This window comes from Budorcas taxicolor, chromosome 19 (genome assembly GCF_023091745.1).
Source record: "Budorcas taxicolor isolate Tak-1 chromosome 19, Takin1.1, whole genome shotgun sequence".
In the NCBI taxonomy this organism is placed as follows: Eukaryota; Metazoa; Chordata; class Mammalia; order Artiodactyla; family Bovidae; genus Budorcas; species Budorcas taxicolor.
In genome coordinates, this window is record NC_068928.1 from 2,331,520 (window position 1) to 2,344,292 (window position 12,773).

The window sequence follows — 12,773 nt, forward strand, 5'->3', positions numbered from 1 at the left end:
TCAGAAATTTTCATGAGCCCGCCTGCTGTGGTAAATTCTCTCATCAGCATCATTTCACTCACTCAGTCATCTCCAACTCTTTGTGACCCCATGGACTTTAGGACAACAGGCTTTCCCTGTCCATCACCGATTCCTGGAGTTTACTCAAACTCATGTCCATTGAGTTGGGGATGCCATCCAACCATCTTATCCTCTGTCACCTCCTTCATCTATGCCTTCAATGCTTCCCAGAATCACAGACTTTTCCAATGAGCCAGATCTTCAAATCAGGTGGCCAGTGTACTGGAGTTTCAGCTTCAACATAAGTCCTTCCAATGAATATTAAGGACTGATTTCATTTAGGATTGACTGCTTGGGTCTCCTTGCAGCCCAAGGGACTCTCAAGAGTTTTTGAACACCAGTTCAAAAACATCAATTCTTCGGTGCTCAGCTTTATTTATAGTCCAACTCTTACACCCATACATGACTCCTGGGAAAAGCATAGTTTGATTAGATGGGCCTTTGTTGGCGAAATAACGTCTCTGCTTTTTAACATGCTGTCTAGTTTGGTCATAGCTTTTCTTCCAAGGAGCAAGCACCTTTTAATCCCATGGCTTCAGTTACCACCTGCAGTAAAATAAAGTCTATCACTGTTTCCATTGTTTCCCCATCTATTTGCCATGAAGTGATGAGACTGGATACCATGGCCTTAGTTTTCTGAATGCTAAGCTCTCAGTCTGCTTTTTTACTCTACTCTTGCAATTTATCAAGAGGCTCTTTAGTTCTTTGCTTTCTGCCATAAAGGTGGTATCATCTGCATATCTGAGTTTATTGATATTTCTCCCGGCAATCTTGATTCCAGCTTGTGCTTCATCTAGCCTGGCATTTTGCATGATATACTCTGCATATGACTTAAATAAGCAGGATGACAATATACAGCCTTGATGTCCTCCCTTGCCAATTTGGAACCAGTCTATTGTTCCATGTCCAGTTCTAACTGTTGCTCCTTGACATGCATACAGATATCTCAGGAAGTATGTCAAGTGGTCTGGTATTTCCATCTCTTTAAGAATTTTCCACAGTTTGTTGTGATCCACACAGTCAAAATCTTTGTCATATTCAATAAAGCAGAAGCAGATTTTTTTTTTTTTTTCTGGAACTCTCTCACTTTTTCTATGATTGAATAGATATTGGCAATTTGATCTCTGATTTCCCTGCCTTTTCCAAATTTAGCTTGAACATCAGGAATTTCATGGTTCACGTACTGCTGAAGCCTGGCTTGGAGGATTTTGAGCATAACTTTGCCAGCGTGTGAAATTAGTATAATTGTGCAGTAGTTTGAACATACTTTGGCATTGCCTTTCTTTCAGATTGAAATGACAACAGATCTTTTCCAGTCCTGTGTCTGCTGCTGAGTTCTCCAAATTTGATAGCATATTGAGTGCAGCACTTTCACAGCATCATCTTTTAGGGTTTGAAATAGCTCAACTGGAATTCCACCCCCCTCACTGCCTTTGTTCCATCCCCCCCACTACCTTTGTTCATAGTGAGGCTTCCTAGGGCCCTCTTGACTTTGCATTCCAGGATGACTGGCTCTAGGTGAGTGACCACACCATCGTGGTTATCTGGGTCATAAAGATCTTTTTTGTATAGTTCTTCTGTGCATTCTTGCCACCTCTTCTTAATATCTTCTGCTTCCGTTAGGCCCATACTTTTCTGTCCTTAATTGAGGCCATCTTCACATGAAATGTTCCCATGGTATCTCTAACTTTCTTGAAGAGATCTCTAGCCTTTCCCATTCTATTGTTTTCCTCTATTTCTTTGCACTGATCACTGAGGAAGTTTATCTTATCTCTCCTTGCTATTTTTTGAAACTCTGCATTCAAAATGGGCATATCTTCCCTTTTCTCCTTTGCCTTTAGTTTCTCTTCTTTTTTCAGCAATTTGTAAGTCCTCCTCAGACAGCCATTTTGCCTTTTTACATTAGTCAGCATTCAAGTAGTCACATGCGGCAATCACAGATGCTTCTTCATTTATATATTTCTTCCTAAGGCTGAGTACCAAAGAATTGATGCTTTTGAACTATGGTGTTGGAGAAGACTCTTGAGAGTCCCTTGGACTGCCAGGAGATCCAACCAGTCAATTCTAAAGGAGATCAGTCCTGGGTGTTCATTGGAAGGAGTGATGTTGAAGCTGAAATTCCAATACTTTGGCCACCTGATGTGAAGAGCTGACTCATTGGAAAAGACCCTCACGCTGGGAAAGATTAAGGGCAGGAGGAGAAGGGGATGACAGAGGATGAGATGATTGGATGGTATCACCGACTTAAAGGACATGGGTTTGGGTGGACTTGGAGTTGGTGATGGACAGGGAGGCCTGGCGTGCTGTGGTTCATGGGGTCGCAAAGAGTCAGACACGACTGAGAAACTGAAATGAACTAAACTGAACTGAAGCCATAAAAACGTTGACAGTAAGAAAGAAGCTATACTGTTTCTTTTGGGGAAACATAGAACAATTAACAAACTATTGAATTTCAATTTTAAAAGTGTTGCACTGTATCTTTGAATTAGAATGTAGAGACTTAAGAGCAGAATTCCCCAAATGAGCCTTTCCACTAGTAGCTACTTTGAATTCTTTGCTTCTGTTTATTTAGAGAAGGCATTTCTCAGTCAATAACAGTCTTTCTAAATTTGTTCTTTCTAAGCGGGGACACTTAAGATGAATATAATAGCCTGATGGGTGAAAATCAAAAAATGAAATATTCAAGGCCATGTACATTTTGCTACATTAAATTAAAAACACACTTCTACTGTAATCCCCCATTAAATAAAAAAGAATGCAAGAAGAATGTAAACAATATTTTTATTAAATAATAGGTTATTTTATTGGTTTTATGATGTTCATATGATGAACAGATATTTATTTTTATAAATTTACATTAAAAAAAGAAAACATTGCATAAATCTTACCTAAAATGCTAGATAGAAGTGAGCATTATTTTCATGATTAATGCTTTATTGAAGTCTTCAAAAATTTTTCAAAAATCTGAGATTATACTATGTATGCTTTTTGTAGTCTGATTTATCCCAGCACCAGTGAATTTTCCAATGATTCAGCTGTTCACATCAGATAACCAAAATTATTTCCCTGATGCTGGGAAATATTGAGGGTGGAAAGAGAAGAGGGTGTCAGAGGATGAGATGGATGGATGGCATCACCGATGCAATGGACATAAATTTTGGCAAACTTCAGGAGATAGTGAGGGACAGAGAGGTCTGGCATTTGGCAGTCCATGGTATCTCATAGAGTTGAACACAACCTGGGTGGCTGTTTTTTAATTGCTAATATAAATTGAGATGTTTTTTCTTTTTGTTATATATTCTTCTAAAGAATTATTTCTAATCTTTGTCTATTAAGGTACTATATGTATAATGTAATTTAACCACTTCCTTCTAATTAGTTATTGTGACAACTAATATTTCATAAAATATCATGAAATTAAAACTGTAGTAAACAAGTTTTTGATAAATGATAGACGAGGAATTCATTGCCAAAAATGTTGAAGTCCTTTTTTGAAAGACTTGTGACATATTTTGTCAAATACACAATACCTTCCAGACCTTATAAAGTAATGTTCGTTGCATGTGTGTGTTAGCCTATATAGCCTTTCCAGTACTAGATATTTTCATTAAAATAGCTTTGAAAAAGGTGACAGCTGAAAATTCTACTTAATGTCTGAATACATTATATTCACTTAACATTGAACCTGATTATTATGTGCATATGTATATAAAATCACATCTAATCCCTTGACAAACAATTAAAAAAAGGAAGAGACATCACTTTTCCAATAAAGGGCCATACAGTCAAAGCTATGGTCTTTCCAGGAGTTATGTAGAAATGTGAGAGTTGGGCCATAAAAAAAGCTGAGCACTGGAGAATTTAGGCTTTTATTGCTGGAGAAGATTTTTGAGAGTCCCTTGAACAGCAAGGAAATCCAATCCATGCATCCTTTTTTTTTTTTTTTTTTTCATATATACTGCTTCAAAAAGCTGCTACTACCCCACGTTCAAGGTCAGGAGCAGAGGCCATGTGGAGATACCCCACGTGCAAGGTAAGAGAAACCCCAGAAAGACAGCAGGCACTGAGAGAGGGCATCAGAGGGCAGACAGACTGAAGCCACAATCATAGAAACCTAACAACAACAACAACAACAAAACAATCTGATCACATGGACTGCAACCTTGTTTAACTCAATGAAACTAAGGCATGCCATGTAGGGCCACCCAAGAGGGACAGGTGATGGTGGAGAGTTCTGAGAAAGTGTGATCAACTGGAATAAAGAATGACAAACCACTTCAGTATTCTTGCCTTGAGAACCCCATGAACAGTATGAAAAAGCAAAAAGATAGGACATTGAAAGATGAACTCCCCAGGTCAGTAGGTGCCCAATATGTTACTGGAGATCAATGGAGAAATAACTTCAGAAAGAGTGAAAGGACAGAGCCAAAGAAAAAACAACACCCAGTTGTGGATGTGACTGGTAATGGATGCAAGGTTCAATGCTGTAAAGAGCAATATTGCATAGGAATCTGGAATGTTAGGTCCATGAATCAAGGCAAATTGGAAATGGTCAAACAGGAGATGGCAAGAGTGAATGTTGAAATTGTAGGAATCAGCAAACTAAAATGGACAGGAATTTAACTCAGATGACCATTATATCTACTATTGTGAGCAAGAATCCTTTAGAAGAAAAGGAGTAGCCATCATAGTCAACAAAAGAGTCCAAAATGCAGTACTTGGATGCAATCTCAAAAAAGACAGAATGATTTCTGTTCATTTCCAAGGTAAAACATGCAATATCACAGTAATCTAAGTCTATGCCCTGACCAGTAATGATGAAGAAGCTGAAATTAAACAGTTCTATGAAGACCTACAAGACCTTTTAGAAATAACATCCAAAAAAGATTTCCTTTTCATTATATGGGACTGGAATGAAAAAAGGAAGTCAAGAACCCCCTAGGAATAGCAGGCAGATTTGCCTTGGGGACAGAATAAAGCAGGGCAAAGGCTAATGGAGTTTTGCCAAGAGAATACACTGGTCATAGCAAACACCTTCTTCCACCACAAGAGAAGACTGTACAGATGGACATCACCACATGGCCAACACTAAAATCAGATAGATTATATTTTTTGCAGCCAAAGATGGAGAAGCTCTATACAGTCAGCACAAACAAGACTGGGAGATGACTGTGGCTCAGATCATGAACTCCTTATTACCAAATTCAGACTTAAATTGAAGAAAGTGGGGAAATCCATTGGACCATTCAGGTATGACCTAAATTAAATCCCTTATGAATATACAGTGGAAGTGAGAAATATCTTTAAGGGACTAGATCTGAGAGACAGAGTGCCTGGTGAACTATGGACAAAGGTTTGGGACATTGTATAGGTGACAGGGAGCAAGACAATCCCCAAGAAAAATAAATACAAAACAGTAAAATGGCTATCTGAGGAGGCCTTACAAATAGCTGTGAAAGAAGAGAAGCCAAAATCATTGGAGAAAAGGAAAGATATACCCATTTGAATGAACAGTTCCAAAGAATAGCAAGGAGAGATAAGAAAGCCTTTCTCAGTGATCAGTGCAAAGAAATAGAGGAAAACAATAGAATGGGAAAGGCTAGAGATCTGTTCAAGAAAATTAGTGATACCAAGTGAACACTTCATACAAAGATGTGCTCAATAAAGGACAGAAATGGTATGGACCTAACAGAAGCAGAAGATATTAAGAAGAGCTGGCAAGAATGCACAGAAGAACTATAGAAAAAAGACCTTTATGACCCAGATAATTACGATAGTGTGATAACTCACCTAGAGCCAGACATCCTGGAATGTGAAGTCAAGTGGGCCTTAGGAAGCATCACCACAAACAAAGCTAGTGGAGGTGATGGAATTCCAGTTGAGCTATTCCAAATCCTAAAAGATGATGCTGTGAAAGTGTTACACTAAATATGCCAACAAATTTGGAAACTCAGCAGTGGCCACAGGATTGGAAAAGGTCAGTTTTCATTTCGATCCCAAAGAAAGGCAATGCCAAAGAATGCTCAAAGTACCACACAGTTGCACTCGTCTCACATGATAGCAAAGCAGTGATCAAAACTCTCCAAGCGAGGTGTCAATTATACGTGAATCATGAACTTCCAAGTATTCAAGCTGGTTTTAGAAAAGGCAGAGGAACCAGAGATCAAATTGCCAAGCACCCGTTGGATTATCAAAAAAGCAAGAGAGTTACAGAAAAACATCAATTTCTGTTTTATTGACTATGCCAAAGTCTTTGACTGTGTGGATCACAATAAACTGTGGAAAATTCTGAAGGAGATGGGAATCCCAGACCACCTGACCTGCCTCTTGAGAAACCTGTATGCAGGTCAGGAAGCAACAGTTCGAACTGGACATGGAACAACAGACTGGTTCCAACTTGGAAAAGGAATACTTCAAGGCTGTATATTGTTACCAGGCTTATTTAACTTATATGCATAGTACATAATGAGAAACACTGGGCTGGATGAAACACAAGCTGGAATCAAGCTTGCCAGGAGAGATACCAAAAACCTCAGATATGCAGATGACACCACACTTATGCCAGAAAGTGAAGAACTAAAGAGCTTCTTGATGAAAGTGAAAGAGGAGAGTTAAAAGGTTGGCTTCAAGCTAAACATTCAGAAAACTAAGATCATGGCATCTGATCCCATCACTTTATGAAAAATAGATAGGGAAACAGTGGAAACAACAGCTGACTTTTTTTTTTCTTTTTTTTGGATTCCAAAATCACTGTAGATGGTGACTGCAGTCATGAAAATAAAGACATTTACTCCTTGGGAGGAAAGTTGTGACCAACTTAGACAGCAGATTAAAAAGCAGAGACATTACTTTGCCAACAAGGCTATGAAATTTCCAGTGGTCATGTATGGATGTGAGAGATGGACTATAAAGAAAGCTGAGCATCAAAGAATTGATTCTATTGAACTGTGTTGTTGGGGAAGACTCTTGAGAATCTCTTGGACTGCAAGGAGATCCAATCCATTCAATCCCAAAGATCAGTCCTGGGTGTTCATTTTAATGACTGATGTTCAAGCTGAAACTGCAATACTCTAGCCACCTCATGTGAAGAGCTGATTCATTTGAAAAGACCCAAATGCTGGGGATGATTGTGGGTAGGAGGAGAAGGGGACAACAGAGGATGAGATGGCTAGATGGCATCACTGACTCAATGGACATTAATTTGGGTAACCTCTGGAAGTTGGTGATGGACAGGGAGGCCTGGTGTACTGTAGTCCATGAGGTTTCAAAGAGTCGGACATGACTGACCGACTGAACTGAACTGAAAAAGTTGCTCATATATTAGAACAAATGCTCCTTGGATTGTCTTTACAATGCAAAACTTACTTTATTTTAAAATTTACTTTTATGTATTAATGCATAACTTTTTTCCTTGTTTTAACTCATTTTTTAAAAATTATAATACACAAATATACAGAAACACACATACATGCACAGAAAAAAACAATATTGCAATTTAATGTCTATATTATTAGCTGAGAGTTGTCCATAACATTCCTTATTATTATTTTTTGTCTGTAAAATGTGTAGTGATGTCACCTCAATTATTTCCATAATTGATAACTTGTGTTTCTCTCTCTTTCTTTTTTTCCTGGTATATCTGTCTTTGATGTTTCATCAATTTTATTGATCTTATCAAAGATTTAGGTTTGGTTTCAAAAAGCAAGCACTAGAGGAAATATTAATGGATTGATAATATATGTAATATAATACCAGACCACCTGACCTGCCTCTTGAGAAACCTGTATGCAAGTCAGGAAGCAACAGTTAGAACTGGGCATAGAACAACAGACTAGTTTCAAATAGGAAAAGGATTACGTCAAGGCTGTATATTGTCACCCTGCTTATTTAACTTCTATGCAGAGTACATCATGAGAAATGCTGGGCTGGAAGAAACACAAGCTGGAATCCAGATTGCTGGGAGAAATATCAATAACCTCAGATATGCAGATGACACCACCCTTATGGCAGAAAGTGAAGAGGAACTAAAAAGCCTCTTGATGCAAGTGAAAGAGGAGAGTGACAAAGTTGTCTTAAAGCTCAACATTCAGAAAACGAAGATCATGGCATCTGGTCCCATCACTTCATGGGAAATAGATGGGGAAATAGTGGAAACAGTGTCCAACTTTATTTTGGGGGGCTCCAAAATCACTGCAGATGGTGACTGCAGCCATGAAATTAAAAGACGCTTACTCCTTGGAAGAAAAGTTATGAGCAACCTAGAAAGCATATTAAAAAGCAGAGACATGACTTTGCGAACTAAGTTCCGTATAGTCAAGACTCTGGTTTTTCCTGTGGTCAGGTATGGATGTGAGAGTTGGACTGTGAAGAAGGCTGAGCACAGAAGAATTGATGCTTTTGAACTGTGGTATTGGAGAAGACTCTTGAGAGTCCCTTGGACTGCAAGGGGATCCAACCAGTTCATTCTGAAGGAGATCAGCCCTGGGATTTCTTTGGAAGGAATGATGCTAAAGCTGAAACTCCAGTATTTTGGCCACCTCATGTGAAAAGTTGACTTATTGGGAAAGACTGTGATGCTGGGAGGGATTAGGGGCAGGCAGATAAGTGGACGACAGAGAATGAGATGGCTGGATGGCATCACTGACTCGATGGACGTGAGTCTGGGTGAACTCCGGGACATGGTAACGGACAGGGAGGCCTGGCGTGCTGCGATTCATGGGGTCACAAGATAGTCGGACACGACTGAGCGACTGAACTGAACTGAAGCACACACACACACACAACTGCACGACATATAAAATAATAGCACAGTTCTATAAAAATTATGTAGGGTTTGTTATTTATTTCTAAAAGAGTTTTATTGTGCCATAATTCATATACCATACCATAGAATGCATCCATTCAAAGTGAACAATTCAATGTTTTTTGTTTGTTTGTTTTATTTCACAGATATATGTAATCATCACCACAATCAATTTTGTTTTCTTTTGTATTTTTTAAATTTAAGTATAGGTGTTTTACACTGCTGTATCAGTTTCCGTTATACAGCAAAATGAATCAACTACATGTATACATTTATCCCCTCTTTTCTTAAATTTCCTTCCCATTTTCACCACAAAACACTGAGTTCCCTGTGCTATACAGAAAGTTCCCATTAGTTTTCTATTTTATACATGAAAGTGAAAGTGAGAGTGTATTTTGTTCTGTTGCGTCTGACTCTTTGTGACCCCATGGACTGTAGCCTGTCAGGCTCCTCTGTCTCAGAATTCTTCAGACAAGAATACTAGAATGAGTTGCCATTTCTTTCTCCAGTGAATCTTCCAAACCCAGGGATCAAACCTGCGACTGCAGCATTGTAGGCAGATTCTTTACCATTTGAGCCACTAGAGCAGACCATTTTATACATAATACTGTCTATATGTCAACTCAAATCTCCTAATTTCTCCCTTTTCCTCTTACCCATATATTTGTTCTGTACACATCTCTGTTTTTACTTTGGAAATAAAATCACCTATATAATTTTTTCTAGACTCCACGTATATGTTTTAATATGCTATATTTGTTTTTTTCTCTATTTGGATTCACTTTATATGTCAGTCCCTAGGTCCATCCACATCTCTGCTAAAGACACAATGTTTATTGCCTTTAATGCTGAGTAATATTCCATTGTGTATATTTACTACATCTTCTGTATCCATTCTTCTTTTGATAGACTTTAGGTTGCTTCCATGTTCTGGTTATTGTGAATATTACTTCCATGAACACTTGGCTGCATGCAGCTTTTTAAATTATAATTTTCTCTGAGTATATGTCCAGGAGCCGGATTGCTGGGTTATATGGTAGCTCTATTTTTAGCTTTTTAAGGAACAGCCACACTGTTCTCCATAGTGGCTGTATCAATTTACATTCCCATCGAAGGTGTAAGATAATTCCATTTTCTCCACACCCTCTCTAGCATTTATTGTTTGTAGATATTTTGATGATGGCCATTCTGAGAAATGTAACTTTATACCTTATTGCAACTTTGATTTGAATTTCTCTAATAATTAGAAATGTTGATATTTCTTCATATGTTTGTTGGCCATCTGTATGTCTGCTTTAGTGAAATATCTATTTAGGTCTTCACCCGTTGTTTGATTCAGTTGCTCTTTTTGATATTGAGCTGCATGAGCTGTTCATACATTTTGGAGATAAATCTCTTGTCAATTGCTTTGTTTGCAAATATTTTCTCCCATTCTGAAGGTTGTTTTTAAATCTTGTTTGTGGATTTATTTGGTTTGCAAAAGCTATTCAGTTTAATTAGGTCTCATTTGTCTATTTTTTTTTTAATTTTTATTTTTACTTTATTTTACTTTACAATACTGTATTGGTTTTGCCATACATTGACATGAATCCACCACGGGTGTACATGCGATCCCAAACATGAACCCCCCTCCCACTTCCCTCCCAACAACATCCCTCTGGGTCATCCCCGTGCACCAGCACCAAGCATGCTGTACCCTGCATCGGACATAGACTGGTGATTTTACTTTCATTACTTTGGGAAGTGAATCAAAAAAGTTTTTGTGTTGTGTATTTCAGAGTGTTTTACCTATGCTTTTCTCTAAAAGTTTTATAGTGTCCTGATTTACATTTAGACATTTAATCAATTGTGTGTGTGTGTGTGTGTGTGTGTGTGTGTGTGTGTGTGTGGTGTATTGGAGTGTTCTAATTTTGTTCTTTTATATGTAGCTGTCCAGTTTTCACAACACATTTGTTGAAGAGATTGTCTTTTCTCCCGTTCTCCTTTCTCATTGATTAGGTGACCTTGGGTGGGTGGGTTTGTTTATGGACTTTCTATCCTATGCTGTTAATCTGTTTGTTTGTTTGTTTGTTTGTTTTTCTCTCTCTTTTTTTCTATTTTTTGTGCTAGTACCATACAGTCTCACTTACTGCAGCTTTGTAGTATCATCTGAAATCAAGGAGCCTGATTCATCCAGCCTGTGCCTTTCTTTCTCAAGATAGTTTTGGCTATTTGGGGTCTTTTGTGTTTCCATACAAATTTTAAATTGTTTTATTCTAATTCTGTGAAAAATGTCATTGCTAATTTGATAGGATTGCATTAAAACTATGGGTTGCTTTGGATATTATAGTCATTTTCACATCATTGATCCTTCTAATCCCAGAATATGATATATTGTTTCATCTGTGTCATGTTTGATTAATTTCATCACTATCTTATAGCTTTCTTTAAACTGGTATCTTGCCTTGTTTTTAAAAGAAATGACTGATGGAAAAGCGAGGCAGGGGTGGCAGGGGTGTGAGTATTGACCACAAGGGTGGTGGAGACAAAGCAGGCCACAAGAAGTAGCACAGGCAGTCCAGTTGAGCCATGAATGTCACTGCTCGGAAGATCACTGGGAGCTGGGTAGGCAGTCAGTAGCTCTGCATCTTGGAAGAAACACAATCCTGCTCAAGAGTATGGGGTCATCCTACCTATTTCTGTAGAAGAATATCAAGTAGAGCAGCTGTATTCCATGGCTGGGGCCAGTGGAAATGAAATGGGTGATGGTGAAAATGTGAAGGTCTTGGCAAACACGACCTATGAAAACAGTGAGAAAGGCCACTACACACACACACACACACACACACACACACACACACACACACAGTGTCTACCACCCACAGAGCAAATTGTCCATATTTGTTCAAATGCTGGTCCAAGAAGGAACCCTGAATATATTTGAAAAAGCATGGCATGATAACTCTTATTGCAGACCTGTTAATATAAGTGAGTACATGAAAGAAGGCTTTTGTTATTAAAATTGAAACCTGGCATAAACCAGATCTTGGCACCCAGGAGAATGTACATTAACTGGAGAGTCAGGCATGGAAACATATGGAAGCCATTATATAGACATTGTAGATAGAAACAAAGTACTTAATAAGCATTACAAAGCAGAAGAAGACTCAGAATAATTTAAATATTTCAAAACAGGCCAAGGACTATTGAGTCCTAATTGGAAGCAAGAACTTATAAATCAGAGAGATATTCCATACTTGTGTGCATACAAACTGGACATTGTAAAGTTCAAGTGGTGGGGGATGCTTGCAGAATACAGTGGAAAAACTTGATAAAAAGCAAACATGGCATCTGTTTACAACAAACAGACATCTGTTTGGTCTGCTCAATAAGTGGGTTGACCTAACTATGGACAACATTCAAAGGATGGAAGAAAGGAAGAGACAGCCAGGTGAGATGAGAGAGAATGATCCAGTGAAAGGAATGATGGCAGATGACTAAATCCATCCCTCCTATTTCTGTACCTTTTGCAAGACAGAGGTCAACAGGAAGGCACAGCAGCTCCACCCTCCCAAATGACAGAGCATGCAGAATCAGCCTTTCTGTGCCCATCCTCCAGGCAACTTTAAATCCCTTACTGTAGCTAATTCCAAATGCCACTTAATATTGTGAACAATTAAGCCATCTAGTATTATGAAACCCCTGTCTAAAAGCTTGAACTTCTGAGACACGTGCCTATATTAACAGTTCCTCCCTTTTCAACCACTGTGTTCTCAACACATATATGTGCCCACCTCTTTATTTCCAAGTGACATATTTATTTAATGTGATGACTTTTTAAAATTAATTTAATTGGCCAATAAGTATTTTAAAGCTTTGGGATGGTTTTTGCCATGAATCAGCTACAGGTACACATATGTTCCCTCATCCT

The 12,773-nt window shown here is 38.3% G+C and overlaps 1 pseudogene; it reads left to right on the forward strand.

The window, feature by feature from the left end:
• The first annotated feature begins 4,069 nt into the window (after positions 1–4,069).
• LOC128064737 (phosphatidylinositol transfer protein alpha isoform-like) lies at positions 4,070–12,343 on the forward strand (annotated as a pseudogene).
• Positions 12,344–12,773: the final 430 nt, after the last annotated feature.